The following is a 7,098-nucleotide window of genomic DNA, read 5'->3' as shown; positions in this document are numbered from 1 at the left end:
ATACTCACACATCTTTTGTGAGTAAGTGGTGAGAAATGAGAAAACAATTAATAAAATTTTATTGATTATTGAAAAATGGTTAATTACAAGAATATAACTACCCTAAAAAAAATTTATTAAAAAAAATTATTAAGAAAAAAAAGAAGTAAATAAATAACGGACTGCAAAGTACTTTATTCATGTAATTTATTTTTTTAGATTTAATTGAATTACTATCAATGTGTTGTAAAAACAACTATCGATATGTTCTTAAAAAAAAAAGAAAAAACAAACAAACAAACAAAAAGATTTGTTTGTGATAGATAAGTTTCAAAGGTAGTCGGATGTATCTGTTATATAAGATATTTATGCTAGAATGTTTGGATAAAAAAATTTTATGTTATTGTAAAATTTTGCAGTCACGTTTTTTTTTAAAAAAAAAAAAAAAAACAAAAGAAGAGGAAAAAAAAACAAAAGAAAGGGGATTTTATTCTTTGTAAATTTTCCTATTTTGTTTTCAATATTAGTTTATTTAATTGTCTGCTTTAATACTTAGCCTTTTTCAATGAGAGTTAATATTCATTCCAACTCCATGAGTGAAAACTAGCTATTCATTAAATATTTTGACCTAAAAGAATATATGGAGTTGAGGCTTTTGCAATTATATTCTTGATATTATACATGTTATGGTGGGTGGTATGAATTATCTTTTTGACTATATTATTATAAAAAATTTAGAAATTTAAAAATTATATATATATTGTTACTTTATATATTATGTGAAATAAGAATAATAATAAAAACACATCTCATTATATATTATTATATTAAACGAATAAATAAATAAATATATATAAATCGGTATATTATTTTGTTTTTAAAATGAATATGTTTGTATATTTGAATATATAAAAGGAATAAAGAATCTAGGTTGTAATTTTCTGATAAATTTTAATTTATTACTAATGGACTAGTAATAAGATAGTGTGGGGTGTGATGAAACTTAAAATTAATAATTTATTATATGTTAAACCTATATTTAAAATTTAAGTTTCATTAAAATTATAAAATTATGTTATTTAGTATTGATTGTTTATATTTAAGTGTCTTACTAAATATGTTTTATTTTCAGGTTTTCTACGTGTTGGTAAAATAATGATAACTCAAGCTACAAAATTCAAATGGAGGTGATTCAAACATGTTTGGAATTCTTGAGAAATTATCTACAACTTTGCAGAAGACATGATTGCCTAAAAAATTCATTAAGATGATCAAATTGTGCAAATATCAAAAGAATGACAGATTTACTTTTACTATGACCAGCTTATAGTAAAAAAAATCATAAATAATTCAATATTTAACCAAATGAGGTGAACCAAGTGGCCAAATTCATCTACAGACAATTCTCTACATGTTACTTGTCTTGAGCCAAGTCAAATTCGGCGCTTAAAGTCGTGGAACATAGCATTGAAAGAAGGGCTATTGAATTGAAGTTGGAGGAGACAAAAACTACAATTACAACTAACTGACATTATTAAAATTTTTGACTCTTTCTCTCATTTGGCCTATAAATAGAGGCCTTGTGCTAGCTCGAGAATTAATCTATGTCATTGTAAAATATAGTGTGAGTGTGTATCAAAGTTCTAAGTTCCAATATTTTTCTTTCATTTTCTTAACTATGAGTGATGATTTTAGTATTGATCAAAAGTAAGCTCATGTCAAGCTAATCTATTATGTCAAGGTGAAGAGGATGAATTCTTGGTGAAGTAAGATTGTTTATATTTTGTATATTCTTTATTTATTTCATTTCATTTAGCTAACTTCTTTTTATTGTAGGTATAAAAATGAATTATTTGTTGTTACCAATTTACATCAAATGCTTGATACCATTGAAGTGGTTATCATGATTTGTTGTTTAATTTTGATACAATAAATATTTCATTGATTATTATTATTGTTATATTATATATATTTGTGTGTGTGTGTATATATATATATATAAATATATATTTATATAATTATATCATATATTTCATTTAGACAATAGCGTGGCTCTGCCGGTTGTTCTAAATGCAATATTATGATTTAATACTAGCATCTAACAATCTAACATTTACTTTATCGCAACTAACTTTTACTTTTCGCAACTAACTTTTACTTTATCGCAACTAACTTATTAAATCTTATATTTCATTTAGGCAATAGCGTGGCTCTGCCGGTTGTTCTAAATGAAATATAATGATTTAATTTAACATTTACTTTATGCAATTATATATTTATATAGATATATATATAATCATAGATACCATATATAAAATATCGGTTAATTCGGTATTTTCTATAGTGAGAACTATATTATATTATATGTGTTTAATTATTTAATTTCTTTTGGAACCATTATTTATGGTGGTTTCCTTTATTTTACTTTTAGTTAAACAATGTTATATAAACCAAGAATAAATCCTTGTGCCTTGACAAAATTTTATAATTTGTAAATTTCATTCTTGAATTTGGTAATTTATAAATTAATAAATTTAAACTAAAAATAACCTCTCTGTGGATCGATCTCGTACTCACGAAATATATTACTTGCACACAACCTACACTTGGGTGAATTAAAATTTAAGTAGTAGTAGTGGTGGAAATGTCAAAATAGTGGGAGAAAAATTTATAAAATAAAAAATCCATATTTTATATCTTAAAATTATTTTAAAATAATCAGCAACCATTATTCTGTTTTCATATCAGTATATTTTCGATTTCGTCACGTAATACATTTCTTTTATTAACAAGCTAATCGAATATAATTTTCAAGACTGGTTGGGAAATTTTTTTGAATTCGAACAAAGTTGCATATACACTAATGTCAGTCATGGTGAACTGACAAAGCATGCAAGATGGTAGGACCATAGTATGCAAGATAAAGTATAACATGCTCGCTTCTATGTCAAATGAACTGTAGGGACAGTTTGAGGAAATGTTGAATGCTACTGACATTCGAATACACGTGCAAGAGTTGCATGGTGCATGAAGCTCATACAATGATACACACCAATTTCAAGGAACCCATGACTACACGCATGCAAGATGAGGCTCTGGCCCATGAGCGTGGTGTACATATGGCTGGACTTATTGAGAATGTGGTGGGCCTGGAATATGGGATTCCTAACGAGTTACTTGATGACATCATTTTTTTGTATTTCTCTTCCTCATTTGACGGGGTTATGGTGAACATCAATTTGAATAAGATAGATGATGGCCTTGAAGAGCTAATCAATATGCTTATGAATTATGAGATCACCATAAAATAGAAAATTGTTGTTCTTTAATGAGCCACTCGTCGGACGAAAAATGGCTCACAAAGTAAGGGAAAGAAATGTTCTGTCCCTCACAATAAAAACAAACCCAATAAGAGGCAAACTCTGAATGACACTTAAAAGGCCTACAAATCCCGATAAGTCAAAACATATTTATTTCACTGCAAGAAATCCGGACATAAGAAATTATATGCGCTAGAAATGTTCTATAAAATGATAAGTGAATGTTCAAGTAAATAGGATTTCAACAACAAAAAAAATAAAGTTAGATGATCCAAATCCCGCACAAATATGGCAGGCTAGACTGTCACATTTTGCAAAGAAAGAAGCACAAACTAGTGGGAGAAGGCATGTTTGACTTGTCAGACATAAATTTTCTACATACTTGTAAGTCCTATCTAAAAGGAAAAAAATGACCAAGACTCCATTCAATGGAAACGTGGAACGTGCACATGGTCTACTGGATTTGATCCACACAGACGTCTGTGGCCCTCTAAGTGTTAGCACAAATTATGGGCAATCCTACTTCATTACCTTTAGTGATGACCATTCGAGGTATGGGTATGTTTATTTGATTAAACACAAATCTGATGCATTTGAAAGGTTCAAAGAATTCAAATCTGAAGTAGAAAAACAGCTAGAAAGGAGTATTAAGACACTTTGATCTGATCGAGGTGGAGAATACTTGAGTGCTGAATTTTTGGGTTATCTAAAAGAGAATGAGATTCTCTCTCAAGGGACTCCACCAGCAACACCACAATTTAATGGTGTTTTTGAACTTCGTAATCGAACCTTGATGGACATGGTTCGATCCATGATGGGATTCACTGAATTTCCTACATCGTTTTGGGGCTTTGCGCTTGAAACTGCGGCAACGTTGTTGAATAATGTCTATACCAAAGCAGTGGATAAAACACCATATGAGATATGGATAAGAAAAACTCCAAAATATTCTTACTTGAGAATATGGTGATGTCCTGCTTATGTGAAGCAGATAGTGAGAGACAATCCAATTTGTGCTACTTTGTAGGATATCCAAAGAATTCTGTTGGATATTATTTCTATCACCCCAATGAAGAAAAAGTGTTTGTTTCAAGAAATACCACATTTTTTGAAAAGTAACTTCTATTAGATTGAAAAGGAAAGATGATAGAACTTAAAGAAATTCAAGCTACTCCATCAACTATAGAAGTTGAACCTAATCCCCAACAACTAGTAGTTGAAGTACAAGCTCCTAGAAGGTCTGATAGGATTATTAGACCACCTGCAAGATATGCGCTTCTTCATGAACAAAGCCATGATGACCCTTGTGTTGGATGTGATCCAATGAATTTCAAAGAAGCAATATCTTATACTGATTCAACCAAATGGCTTGAATCCATGCAGTCTGAAATTGACTCTATGTATTCAAACCAAGTATGACATTGATGGATCCACCCGAGGGAACCGTTCCTATAGGATGCAAATGAATCTACAATAGCAAGCTTGGGGCAGATGGGAAGGTATTGACCTTCAAAGCAAGACTGGTTGCAAAACGTTATACTCAAGGGCAAGGAATTGACTATGAGGAAATTTTTCACCAGTTGCTATACTTAATTCCATTAGAATAATACTAGCCATAGCAGCATGGTATGTGTAACGTACCGTACTTTTTACCTCTTAAATTTGCGGAAAAATTAAAAATTTTCTTAACAGAGTAATCAAACTTCAATTTCGATAGCGTAAGCCGTACGTCCCAAAAGTAGTTGCAACAAAAGATCTAAAAATAAAGTTTGACAAAAGTATTTGTTTGAAATCTCATAACCAGTAGCGTGAAATCAGAGTATTTGACATTTCATAAAAACTTAAAAACTTGGACGGTCCTCGGGTCTAGACTCCTGCTCAGTCCAAGCCAGCTCCTTGGTCTCCATCCCTAGTCTCCTCGAAATCATCCTCACCTGCATCGATCAAGTCTAGTGAGTATAAAGACTCAACACGTATAAAGTGGAAGTAACAAGTAATACGTAATAAAATCACAAGATTCTTTAAAATAGGAAGTACATACTGAAACTTGAATTTGCATATCATTAGCTTGAACATACGTACATACATACATAGACGTGCCATTGTCATAAAACTTTTCTTAAACATGCTTGCATAATTGAACATACATAACTTCATCATTTTGCGTAGAGGCATGTTTCAAAGCAAGTGACACATAACATAAATCACCTGATTAGACTAAACCACAGTATTGGGCTGACAGAGACGAATCCACTGCCACATACATGAGATCCCCATTCATGCTTTAATGGGTGGATTGGTCCCCGTTCATGCTTTAATGCTTTACAATCCTGATCTAAACCCGTTCATGCTTTAACGGGGTGGATTGGTCCCTGGTCATGCTTTACCGCTTTCCAATCCCATATATAAATTGGTCACAAGACATTTAGCATACCTCAAAAACTTGAAATATTTTCTTTGCACGTCGGACATACTTACTTGGCGTTGAGGGATTCATTGGATCTCGTACGGGACATTGCTGCACATGCTAACATGCTACCATGAACTTTAAATTCCACAACTTAATCATGCCTATCGAATGCATTACCCAATGAATTACTAACTTATGACCTTCTACAAATGCTCGGGACTTCCCCGTAATAAACAACATACTAACCCACGACTCAACCCCGAAACAAATCTTGTCAAGAAGTATGAATTTCCTCACCCAATAGAAGGTATGGACCTTGCTTAAAACATAATTCAATGTTCCCAAATCAAACTTCATGAAATCTAAATTAACTTTTAGTATACTAGGACATAAAGACTTAATAGTACCCAAAGGAAGCAAGAACACCTAGATTTAAAGCCAAAAATCTGCCCGAAGCAGTGCTGCAGCGCCAGACTGGCGCCTAGGCACTGCCCTGCAGCGCTGCCTGATGCGTACCAGCAGTGCTGCGACACTGCAGGCGCTTGCTGGCACGAACCTGCAGCGCTGCGAAGCCCACAGTGCGGCGCTGCGGCGCTAGTCCTGTGCTAGCACACCCCAAAAATTCTGCACATGAGCTCCCTATGACTTCTAATTCATACACTACTTAACCAACCTGAGACAACACCTCAAAATTCACATGATCAACCCAATGGACACTCCTAAATACAGCAAGGAACCTCCGACGATTCCCAACGAAGCCTGCAACATGAAATTCTCAAGAACATGTCAATAACATAATTTTTCAGAAAACAGCAGTTTGAGCAGTCCCACGAAAAACACCATAACTCACTAAATTTTTATCCAAATAATTCGAATTTTATATCAAATCGAAGGTATCGAAAAGTACGTTTCATATGTTGAATGTTTTCCCAAAATCTCGAACGAAAAATCACAGTAATTCAAAATACAGTGAAAAACAAATTTTCAGATCTAAAACATTAAAAAAATTGATTCGACAAGTTTATGCTCAAACTTCCACATAATATACACATGTTTTCATGCATAAACAACATCACAAACGTAATATAACGAGATCGATGCAGAAACAACAGATTATACATGCCTTTTGATGATTTGAAATACCGTAACGACGATACCGAAGAGAAAATGGAGCGAGGCTTGATCCGGGACGATTGTGGCACTAAAATCTTGCAGTAAAAATGACGAAATCTCGCTGAAAAGAAAAAGGGGAGGGGCAGCTGCTCTCTACTCAAGAACCCTAAGCTTTCTCTTCTCAAAAATAATAAAATATGAAAGGTTGTGTGTGTGAGTGTGTGTGTGCGTGTGTTTGGGTAGTTGGGAGGGAATTAGGGATGTTAATTAGGAAAA

This window comes from Primulina tabacum, chromosome 8 (genome assembly GCF_025594145.1).
Source record: "Primulina tabacum isolate GXHZ01 chromosome 8, ASM2559414v2, whole genome shotgun sequence".
NCBI lineage: Eukaryota > Viridiplantae > Streptophyta > Magnoliopsida > Lamiales > Gesneriaceae > Primulina > Primulina tabacum.
The sequence above is the reverse complement of the archived record's forward strand: the minus strand, read 5'-3'. Positions refer to the sequence as shown.